Here is a 12,800-nt window from a genome sequence, read left to right on the forward strand (position 1 = left end):
TTCAATTGTTGCACATACGCCCCGTAGTGAGTGTGTGCCACTCTGTGCACTTGAACGCTTGGGCGCTTAGCTCCGGCAGCTGCTAATGGAGTTGCGAGTGTAGAATTTGGAGCCCAACCGAAGGTGCCAACAGACCCATGGCCCTACCTAGTTAACCCTTGCATCCGCTGCCATGGCAGAGTACTTCGCATATACAATATATTCTCTTAAATATATATATATATACATTTATGGCCACATGCACATGGCCAATCACGGCTAATGATGCTGCTGCTGCACCGTGCGCCCTGCACCCAAGGGAGCTCAAGCTGTAATGCCAATAGGGGGGAGCCTTTTGCTCTGCTGGCAACAAGTTTTCAGCAAGAATATATGCACATTCATTTCATATTTGCATTGTTTTCGTTGTTAATTAGCTTCATTTGTGGCAGCTTTATAATAAAAGCCGCTTTTTAGTTGGTACAAAGAGGTACACAAGTTTGACATCCATCAACCAGGAATTGCATCTCAACAAAGAAGAAACATTCAGCAATTAGTCACAAGTCACAAACGTCACAAACTGTTTCCGTTCGCACAGTAATTTACGACTTAAGGGGTTTGTGGTTAAATTTGTTTTAAGCCTACACCAATTAAGCATGATTCCGAAACACATTTGCATTCGCCAGCCAACAGTCAGTCGGTATTCACATCTTGAGCCGCAGCTGTCGTGGATCTGAAAACTTTTAATTGCTCAAAAATGCCAGCAATCAGCGGCAACTGATGTTCGTCGTTCCTCCCGTTCAGCCCGTTGATTGAACCTTAATCGGCAGCATGGAATGCATTCATTCATCTATATCCCTATATATATTGTCGGGCTTTTGTCTATCAGAATATGATCTGTTGGCTGCTGGCGAATTAAAATTCATGGTGGGCTTAGTTCAGTGAAATTTTTCATTTCAAAATTAAATTTGTTTCCATTTTTCCTGCACCACTCGCATACTTTTTCATCTTTATTTTTCCTGTGCTACTTTTCCATCTATATTTTCTCTGTAGCTGTGCTTCACTCGTCTACACAAAATTACAAACAAATTAAATTCTTCTTGGCTTCTTCAACTCTGTGCCCCACACGCGTCCACATCCAAGGAAACGACGTCGTCTGTCTGTCTGGCTGCGGACCTTTCGCATAGTTTCCAAATTAAAGTTTGCCACGAACCAAAAAATAAGAAACAAAATCTATAGAAAATAGAACACTTGGGAGGCAGGCTTAGAGAAACCCTTTGGCCAGTGGCAGAGCGTCATTAAAGCAATACTACGCATAGTTTGGCACCGGAATCTGGAACCGGAGCTCCAGTTCCAGTCTCTGCCGTTGGCTGGCAAGAGGTCAGCCCGCCAGCTGGAGATGGGCGGATGGTGGGTCGGTGGCCAACATTTTATGAGCGCCACAGAAAAATTGAAACTTTTGATTGAATACAAACTACAATCTCGGCACAGGACGAACTTTCATTCAACGTGGAGCTGCATCTCGGCATGGGTGTGGGAGGGAGGCAGCGTTTGTTTGATTGCCAGGCAAGCTCCTGGTTTACCGTTACCTGACCCACCTCCTGGCTTCCTGCTTCCTGGCGAGAGCCACCCCCCAGCTACAAAACTTAGTTTTCTAAAATTAAAATAATACTATAAAGATTATATAACAGGCAGGGAATAGACGAGGCACGCTACTGAGGCAGCTGCAACAATGGCCGACTGCCATTGCCACTGGGGCAAGTTTCAGTGCAATTTAAAAGAAAATCTCTACCTATCCGGTGCCTGTGTGCCCTGCCGGATAGATTACACTGAGGACCACCAGCTTGCCAACATAACACGTAAATCTCCAGCACATTGTTTTTCCCCAGGAGCTGATCAATAATTTCACTTTAGATAATGAGGCCAAAGATGATTCTCCAGAGATTGTACCTCTACCTCCGCCTTTGCCGATGATGATGGAGCGAATATTTCCCGACTTAGCCTCAAGTTCAGGTAAAAGTGTGGGCCACAAGTGGGGGGGAGAGTTGTCTCCAGCTCCTGCGGCAATAGTATTCGTATCTATCCAGTGTCCCAATATCCCAACAGCCGAAAGTATGCCTCGATTGGGTGGGGGTGAGGCGGGGTCTAAAGCGATAATAAGGATAATGAAGACAGGAAAAAGTTATGAAATCGTTGTCAAAAAAGAGGGCAAGAAAAGAGAAGAACAAAGCAAATGTCTGGGCGGGAAATTCATGTTGATGAAAAATGCTTTTCATGCGCGCTGCCATTTGCCACGAATCGATGTGTCTGCCTGTGTTCCTTAAGCGCTGGCAGCATATTCATGACATGGCCAAAATACGAAATAGGCCCAAGTAAAAACAGCCACTGGCACCCACACAAATGCCGACACAAAATCCTCACATTTTTGCCTAAGTATTCCAGTAGGCAGCAGGCAGTGGCAGTGGCAGTGGCAGCGGGCGGGCCTTTAAATGTAAGCCACCGCAAACATGCTCAGACTCAAATTTAAACTCAAGCAAAACAAAAAAGAAAAAGCAAATTAACTCACTCAACCGCACCCACATCTCGCAGCCAGCAGCTGCAGCCACAGCCAATGTTAAGACCGGAGCAACTGTAAATGTGTCAAACAATGACCTTGAGCGCGTCTCAGAGAGCGGGCACCGAGTGCTGTTAAAGTACAGTGGCAACAGTCGAGTGCCTCTGTTAATTTACAGTCTCTTAAAGCTGAGTCGCTGCTAAGCGTAACAGCGCGCAGAGCTTGACGAGCCTCTGTTGAAATTCATTGATAAAGTTCGCCGTGTGGAAGTGCATAAGTTAAGTAATATAAAGGAGGGTAAAACAAAGCACATACTCGCATGATGCCGCCAATTAGATATGCCTGACGTGGCTACGCATGTGAGTGGCAGCCCAAGACATTCATCATTGGCCATCGGAAATGAGATACACCTGGATACACTGGATATGATACCATTTGCTGGTGGGTCTTTGACAGTTATCTTTGGCCTGCCGGCGGCATGATTCTCATTAAAGTTGATTGAGCGCAAAACTTCATTACATGCCGCCCTGGAATCTCTCTTCCGTAGCTTTTCTCCTCTTCCTTTAACGTTTTTTGTGAGTGTGGGTGGTGAGGAAATTACATTTTGTGCCTTATAAAACACACGATGAGGCTGGGACGGGACAGGAGCGGGACAAGACAAGACATTTGACAAGTGCTTACAATTCATTCGGCTCTTATTAAAATGCTTAACTAACCTTTGGCAACTTTTAGCTGCATCCACAACCCACCCAACGCCGAGGCTGAACTCGAGGCTCGAGGCTCGAGGCTGCAGCTGTCACTGTCGCACGCCTGCCGCTGCAAGGATTATGTTAATCAGAGACTCTTACATAGCGCCAGCACTTTGCACTTTAACAAGTTGCTGCTGGGCCCGCCTGGGATCCGTTAGGAATCGGAATCTGGCAGGGATCTGGTAGGTGTGAGCTGGATGAGGGAAAGTCACAAGGCCCAAAGAAGAACTTTTGCAAAAACTCTAAGCTGGCACTATAAAAGATGACTTCCTTCCTTCCCTGCACTGCTGGACGTGTTTCTGTGCTCGAATTTCAATGCAATCTGTTGCCAGCAGCACAAGGGGGGAGCGGACTGTCCTTAAGCCCCGTCCGCTGTCCAGCATTGTCCAATGGCGAAAGTAACATTTAATATAAATTTCATAGCATAACTTTGCGAGCGTAACAAGTTGCCTATTAGCGCAGTGGAATTTCTCATTTCTCTTTTTTCTTTTCAGCGGCAGCAGCATCATCTGGTCAGCAAATTAAGGTCGACAGCAGCGGCAGCGACGAGGCAGCTGCAGCTGTCGCCGGAAGGCCCGATCGGGAGGGCAGCTCTCGAAAGTGGCACCCAGCGCCTCGTAAATGTGAATGGTGTGGGAGCCAATTTGCACCACCGCGCACCAGAGCCATCAACTACGCACACACGCACGCCTCAATAAATTCAATTTACACGAATTTCTAAAGGAACGGCGATGATGAGTGGTTGCGGGGCAGTGTATTCGAGTGCCAGGGAAAACTGCTGTACAAAAAGAGGAAAATTTCTGGTTCGTCGAGAAGTTTTTGCAGGTGTGAACAGCAAGATAAACAGCAAGAGGGAGCGGGCAGACCGCAAGTGACGCCTTTATTGGCATCGACATGCATTAGCAGCGCCGCAAATACGATGTACATACCCGCACCGGGGCCAAAAGTCAAATATAACCGCACACACTAACCACCGACAACCCGGCCACGTCCGACGCATGTACAAGAAATATACCACCGGCAGCAACATCAAGAAACGAACAAAACCTGGACAAAAAAAAATGCTTATTCGAGAACCGCAGCTTAGGATACTCTTTGGGTTGTCATTGTATACCCAGAACATAAACCCCTCAAATGTTAATATTTTCCTACATTTGGATTTAAAAATGGTTTATCAATCGATAGAACCCGAGTGTGGCAATCATTTTGATGTAAGAAAATATTTGCTTTCACTTTATTTCATATTTAAAATCTTTAATAAATATTTCTCTATTTACTTAAATATAAATGCTCTGAATAAATATGAGCCGCATTCGTTTTAGTTTGTTTGTGTTGTATAAAAGGAACATTTGATTCAAGTTTGTGTTTAGGTGTGTAGGTTTAACTAGTTGAAATATTAAATATGAAGAAATGTTGGAAAACTTTTAGCGAATCTGCCATTTTCAACAGATAAGCCTCTGATCTCTAAGCTCATTTTGTTAGCTGCATTGCAAACATCTGCTATAAATCACAGTACCCACTCCCAGGGTATTCCAAAAGAGCAACAAGCTAAATTGCAAAAGAAAACTTTTTGTGCACTGCGGGCGTTGTTGCGGTTTCTGCGAGCTGGGGACTGCTGCTGTAAGAAGGAAAGGAGCCCAGGCCCATTGAGCCACTGCTGATTGCCAGTGCCCCATCATCAGCCACATGTGTGTCAGGGCTTACACATATACATATATAAGTGTGTGTGTGTTTGTGTACGTGCAAAGGTGTAAATTAAATTTGAGCAACATCGCAGGTATTGCATGCCAATGCCAACGAGAATCCGGATTCTTTTTCTCCATCTTTATACTTCATGTAATGCCACACAATCTTACATTAGAGGTTTACTTATGCCGACCACTATTCCCTTATTCAAAAATTGTTATATTAAAGAGCTGTAGCCGCGGGGCTGGCACTTGGGTTTTTGCGATACATGAACACGAAATTCTTCAAGCGAAATATTTTAAGGGCTTCGCAAAGTCAAAGCCACACACTTGCTCATGGTTACAAGAAATCGAATATGTATCTGCTGGCAGTTGGGGTTTCGGTTTCGGGGCAGCTTCAAGTAACTTAAGCGATACCCCAAAAGATGGCTGCAACATGGGATACGTGGATACATGGCGGCTGGCTGGTGGTCACAGCCCATGTTCGCGGACTTAATACGAAAATAATGACGGGGAAGCAAAGCTGGAGGGATTTACCGGGGGCCAGCCTGTGCCGAGGACACACTTTGCCGAGCAGCGTGGAGCTGTTGGTTGTGTGCAGTGTGTCCATTTCATTAAAGAACTCAGACAGCTGAAAGGCGATCCTATGATCCCATCGGCCATCCCATCGCCCCTGCACTTTACATTCTGGTCCTTTGAAGAGTGCACGACCCAAGGCAACCCATTGACCTGGCCCACATGGTCTCGGCTGCTGGTGTCCACCATTGAATCCATTGACCAGGTGCAGCGGATGATTAACAGCGAGGAAATGCAGTGACATAATCGATGGCTGCCCCCACAGCACGACCCGCCCGGAGCGACCGCTGATGAATGGGTCCCAGGACCCCTACGATGGGGCAATGGCGATGCCCGGCCCATTCGGCTCGTTAAAGCCCCTTAAATATGTTTTAATTGAAATGCATTTGGGCGCAACGAACAATCGAGCAAACGAGCCAACAGGAATGCAGCACAAAGGCACTGCCTCTGATGATGCTGGCGCTGGATATGGAGTACCAGAATCAGTGCTGTGCAATTCTATTCTGATATGAAGTGCGTGGAAATCTGGTTGTATATGATGCCAAGACTGAAATTAATGAAAAACTTCCATCTTTTGTTGGACTTCTTATCCCCGCTCAGCACTGACTCGTTAATGCTCGATTGCCCAACCGCATGCCGCATTGATTGCTGCGAGCCGAGTTGACCAGAAAACTTGAGCTATCCGCGGGGGGCTGCTGCCCCCATCATGCGCTGCGTTAATTGGCTTAAATGGCCAGTCGCTACAGTCGCAATTGCCATTGCCATCGGCCAGGTCGGGCAAAGCCAAGCAAAAGCGACTGCTGTTCATTCACCAAATTTGCCGAGGATGCAGAGCATATGCTGGCGCGCTGCTGCAGCTGCAGTTCATGCATGAAAAATGGCCAAAAGGAGAGCTCTGGCATGCAACTTTGGTGGAAAACGGAGCGGCAAAGGAAAGAAGCGACGGGAAGCGGGAGGGAGGTGGTTGGAAAAAAAATGGGACTCTTAAATTGGTTAGGAAGCGTGCCACACAGTGTCTTAATTTTCCGCAGGATGTGCGCAATGTCAAAAGCAACGTTTGATAAATGGCCCCAGGGCCAGGAGCGAACCACCAAAGTCAGGCTCCCAGCTCGCAGCTCGCAGCATCCGGTGCATGCACTGCATATGACTGTACACACACACACACACACACATGTGCACTGTACGCTTGTGTGTGTGTGCGAGAGTTTTGGACTTGAATATTTATGTGATTCCCCTTGAAAAATGCACAGAGTAAGGAAGCGCTTGGTAAAAGTTCGAAGGTTAACTGCTGGACAGTCTCGCATATTTTGCGATTTATTTCTGCAGCTGCTTCCGGGAAGTACGGGACGTGGCAAAGGAAAGCTGATGGTTGAAACTACACGAAGGGAATATATATTTTCGGTGCTCATAAATCTCTCTTCAATGGGTTTTAGATACTTCTGGTGCTGCTCAACCGCATCAACCAGCACATTAAATTATATCCCTTGTTAATTAGTCCCAAAACTTTGGCATTAATTAGTATTTATGTGCGGCTCGCAGGGAGTGCAAAACCCAAGACGAATCCCGAACGGGTAGCTGTAACCGAGACCCAAAACCGGAGCCCAAGTGTTGCCACTCAAAATGTCGTGAAGATGAAACAAGGTGGAATTCGAATTTGAATTTGAGCCAAGAATTCGAATATAATTTGCAGCACGCTTCATTGGAGAGGCAGTGGGTGGAAAATGTGTAGCTAATACGATTAGCTCTTCAATTGGGGTAACGGCAACGGCAACGGCATCGGCAAACTCCAGCCACAACCCACACGATTTTCCCCACCATCCCTGAGCTGCCTTATGGCATTGAGGACATTTCAATTAATTGCGCATTTGTGGCTAAACTCGAAATTCAATTAAAATGCGTACCAGATAATAAATGGAGAAACAGATTGGCCTTTGCGCACATTTATGTACAGCATACAGATATATATATATTTTTAATAATTTTTCATGTCCAATCAGCATTAAATTGCAATCAATATTTGTACTGTCTTCTGGGAAAAAGTCTCTCTCTATCGCTCGTTCTCTGCTCCTACGTGCCTGCTGCCAGTTTGCCGGGAAAGTTTTCGATTTCGTTTTCGTTTTTGTCGGAAAACTTTGACGCCCTTTTACAAGTTAATGAAATTGGCAACATTTTGGAGAGGAGACTCTCTGCTCTGGCTGCCAAGATGACAATTGAACTAATTGCTTTACTGGCCCACCCAGTACGTGCCTGAGTGGCGGCTCCTTGAAGTCAGTCCTCCTCCATTAGCACAAATGTCAGAAATGTATCTATGCATCTATCTACAGTCATTATGATGAAAGTTGTGGCTGCTTCCGATTTGTAGCAAAAATTTGAGCAAGATAAATTTGTCTGAGCGGTAGATATTTATCTTAATTTGCGGCAGTCAACCCACTGCTAAAATATCCACAAGGAGCCCAAAGAGTTAAGAGTCAAGTTCGTCCTGAAGAGGAGGCTCCAGCTCAGGCTCCAGCTCGGTCTCCGGCTGCGTACTAAATACGAAAATAAAAGTACTTTGCTGTGCCCTTTTTCTGTTGCCGGCAAAACATAAATAAATAAATAAACCGCTTTTCGGCAAACAGCCGCACGGCACACACAATAAACGGGAGGCGGCTGCCAAGGGACCAACGCGCGTCCAAATTTCAAGTGGCATGCCCCTAAAAGCAGCCAGAGAGCCAGAGCCACAGCCAGAGCCACAGCCACAGCCAGAACCAAATGCGAAAGCAACACAAAAACTTGGCAAAACGCTGCCTTCCCCCCCAAAAATAAAGCGCAAAGACAAAGCGAAAACAAAATGTATACGTACGGCGACGGGGCGGGTAAAAAAAGGTTGCTGGCCAAAAGGGAAAGTAGCTGTGCCATTGCCACTTCACTCAACGCTCCCCATGCCTCAAAGGCCACACAAAAAATGAAAGGAATCAAGAAAGCGAGGCCTAGAAGAGGCACCGAAGCTACAAATACACTTGCAAAACGATTTAAGTTGAGGCTGCTGTGGCTCTGCTCTGTTCTAGCGATATCTCCGATAATATATTCTTCGCTCGACATACCCCATTCAAGGGTGTAATACAATTGTGGCCGTGTGGGAACGCAGCGAGATGGCACAGCATGCCAATAATAAATCAGTTCCTGGCCTGGCTCCGTCCTGGCAGCTTGTCGTTGGTAGGAGTTGGATGGTACGTGCGGCCTGGCCCAGCCACCGACATCATTAACGTGCCACATCTTGTGTTCGTGCCACAGAGAGTCTCATACTTAATGCAAAATTTAAATGCCGGCAGAACTCCATCTCGCCTGCTTCCGGGCAAGGACAAACCCGAGCCGCAAATCAATTTCGCAGTAAGCTGCGAATATGAATGATGGATACCACGTTGGTTCTACATCTGATTCCAATTCCGGGTTCAGGGTTCAGGGTATGCCAATGACCAGCGTCGGACCCAATTCTGACTGAGGGTCCTCTGTGGAGCTGAGTGGCGACATATTTCATGCAGCACGCGGCCTTTGAAGGTCGCTGTCCGACTCCCAGGAGCATGCGGATGAAAATGGAAAAGGGTTTCTCATGATGTTTGACTAACTTGGACATTTATATGCCCCGGCGGACAACAAAAAAATGTCTTTATTGCTTAGCCAGAGCAAAAAACGGAAAGAGAAAAAGTGAAACAGCAAACAATAGGAAAAGGATCATTGCGGGAAGAGTACAAAACAATAAATAAAGGCAGTGCTTCATAAATATGCCAATGGCCGGGGCCATTAAAGCCTTTGCTCGGGCCGGGATTTTACGAGTCCTCCGCTTGGGGAATTCCCGGACACCTACCTCTCCGGCCAATGCTCCCACGTGAACATTTTCATTCTCGCCTGGTTTCCCTTTATGTATTTATGTGCATACTTAATGAATTTAATGTTTTATTAATGCGAGCACATCGTTATTGTTGTTGCCGAACGCCGATGGCCGATGGCTGATGCCTTCTGCCTCCTGCCTCCTGCGCCTGTGATTGGCGCATGTGTCGAGACTCTTAAGTGACAAATAATTAACAGCACTTGTCTCGCAGAGAAGAGGAAACAGAGAGAGTGAGAGAAGGCACACCATGGAGTAAGTGCCCTGACAGACAGCAAGTAAGGCAGCCATCGCCTCTCCTTTCGTTTTGAGTTTTCCATAATCTGTTTAATGTAATTTGCAATTTATATTAACCTATTGGAATTTTATTGCTGGCCGAGGCATCATCCGAGTAATGAAAAAATATAAAATTAAATCCCCTATCATCTGCTCCTTTCCTTCCTTTCTTCTTGAGACTCTTTCTCGGGGCCACTTCCGTTTCCGCTGGATGGGGGATGCTGGCGGATGTAATTCCAAGTCGGCGCATTTCTTTCTTGATCATTTTTAATATGTTTAATGGAAAACTCTGTTTCCACTCCTGACTTTTGGCCAGAAGAGTCTTTTTGCCTGCGGATGTGGATGTGGATGTGGATGCCTATCCGGATGCGAATGAAGATTGAGATGGCGATGAGTGAGTGAGTGAGTGAGGACTCCTCGACAGCATCGATTTCTCCTCTGTATCAAATGCATTATGAACGTGATTTATTCATAACGGTGCGCGGCGAATGCAAATTTTCGACATGTAACTGCAATTTGCATACATTCTTGCCACTGCAACCCCCCACCCTCTCTCTCTTTCTCTCTATTCCCTGCAGCTGCAGCAGCAGCAGCAGCAGCAGCAGCTTCTTGCCAATACAGACACGAGACGTCGAGAGTCGAGTCATCTAAGCAAAAGTCTGGCATACTTACTTATGAGGGGTACGCCCATAAAATATTGTTGCTGGAGTATATGAAAATGGTGGATAGGATACCCCCCACACACACACAGACACACACACATGTGTGTGTGTGCGAAAACACTTTGCCAGCGTCTGCCTAGGTCCCAGGACTTTCTGTGTCTCGGCCGCCTGCGCTGCTCCCCGGCTGTCGCATAAACGAGTTTATGTTGCAAGTTAGTACGCGCAATTTGCAATTTGATGTTCACATACGCCCCCCGCCCCCCTCAGTGTGTGTGTGTGTGTGTGTGTGTGGCAAGTAACTCGGCAATCCAAATTATGGTAATTTGGCAAGCTCCACTGCGTGTCTTTGAGGGTGCACTTAATCTACTTTATGGCCCGGGAGTGCCGCGGGAGAGTTACTTAGTCGCGATTCCAACTTCGATTGTCACAACTCCAATTCAACTCTTTACTCACAATAATGGGATTTTGAACTGTGATGTGGCTGCCACCTGCTGCCAGAGTCGCAACAAATCTGTTCACTTACCGAGCTCATCAGGGCAGCTGAAACCCAGAATCAAACTGCCATTGAGTCGCCTGACTGTCGATTGCAGCAACCGAAATGCATTTAGCGTCCACTCAACGTATCACGTATACGCCACATGTGGCAGAGCCAGGCATCAGGCAGCCGCACATGTCCATGCAGAAGTACACACACATTACTCGTGCAAACAGAAACAAAAGCAACGGAAAGCCGAATGCCAAATGGCAAATGGGAAAATCGAGTGCAACAAGACGGCCAACAAAAGCCAAAAATGGCATTTTCCATACGGGTGCAACATGTATGGATTTTTGAGTAGTGCATCGAGAAGCCTCTCACCATGGGCTCAATGCCAAACAGCAGCAATAACTAGTACAACAAAAATACAACCGAGTGGAACATGATTGACGTGACCATCCGCCACGCACGCACACACCGAAAGAACACTTCAAACTCACACACACACGCAGACATACCGATGCAGAAGCTGGAAAATGAAAAACGAAATTGTTAAATAAATATTAATGCACTGCAGTCGAATGGGACACTCTTTTTTGCTGCTTACTCTTTCAATACCCTTGCAGCGGGTATTGGTATTCCGAGTGTTACCCGCACAATTCTTATTGCTTACAAGGATATATTTCAGACCCTCTAAGGTCAAAGATGTGCTAGTCTGCAGTCTGTGGATGCATTCCATTGGCACTCTACTTTAAGTGGGAATCTGCACTGGCAGGAAATTAATGCTGAATTTTTGAACATATTTAATTTATATTTGATTTAAACTCCTTTCAGGGTCACGAACTAAATCTGTGGGTATAGAAGTTTAAATCAAAGATCTCCTCAAAGATTAACACTTGTTTCATTTGAGTCCAATCAAATTTGATTAGCATCCTTAAGTACACATCCAATATCCAGGGAACTGTCATAGAAACCATCGCTCGCTGTGCAAGGGTATTATAAGCTCCTTTATTCCGGATGTTCGCCTCACTTTTGGTTATTGGAATTGTACGTTTTTGTGCAATTTTTTGGGTCCAACTCGTTCCGATTGTCGTGTTTGCATGGACTTTTTCCGCGCCCGGCCATGGAAACCAGTAATTGAATTAAGCGCCCGCTGACACATTCGCAGAGGCACACGGGCTGGCAGTCAAACAATGAATTAGCCAAATAAATGTGTACGGCTTTAAGGCCCACCCAAAGGGTATAAAGAAGCAGCCAGAGAGATCCCTTGCTCTGGTGGAGGCTTACGGGGAATTTGTATGGGGACGGTGTCCTTTTGCCCCTTTGTGGGTGAGTGTCGTGAGGATGAGGACGGTGACTGATAAGCAGAAAAGGGTCACAATTAGTAGGTGTCCTGCTGCCTGTGGAGCCGGTTAATATCGAACTGGTGCGCTTTGATATTGGAGCACGTCCCGGGCCAAATAATCGGGGCAGCTGGCTATTAAATTTCATGGGACGTACGGCTGGGAGCAGTCAGCAATTGCCATTATCTTAGTTCGGATTGGTTTTCTCACAAAAGTTTTCCCCATTCGATACGGATGAAAATCAAACTACAATTAGAAGCAGAGTCCAAAGACGAAAATCTGATTCCCAGCCAAAGGAAGGGCGAGAGTCGGAGTCGGAAAGTCACAGAGTCGTTGCCTAGGGGCTGCTGCTGTCCATTGAGGCATTAAATGTCACACAGATATGTACACACTCAGAAGCAGGCAGGCTGGAGGGGTTCGGGCTCTCCATTTGTTTTTATGCTTATGCAGCAGAACGGAACTATGCTCAGGGAATGCTTGTTGGCGGCAGTGACGCATCGAATTATCTGCGATCCGGGGCTTAACTAACAGCAGGATAAATATCCTGCAGCGTCCGACCGAGGCCCAAGGCACAGAATAGTTCCATCAAACTGTTGGCGGCAGGCGGCGACAATTTGTTTAATATTTAATGCACAACAA

This window comes from Drosophila guanche, unplaced genomic scaffold (genome assembly GCF_900245975.1).
Source record: "Drosophila guanche unplaced genomic scaffold, DGUA_6, whole genome shotgun sequence".
Taxonomy (NCBI): domain Eukaryota; kingdom Metazoa; phylum Arthropoda; class Insecta; order Diptera; family Drosophilidae; genus Drosophila; species Drosophila guanche.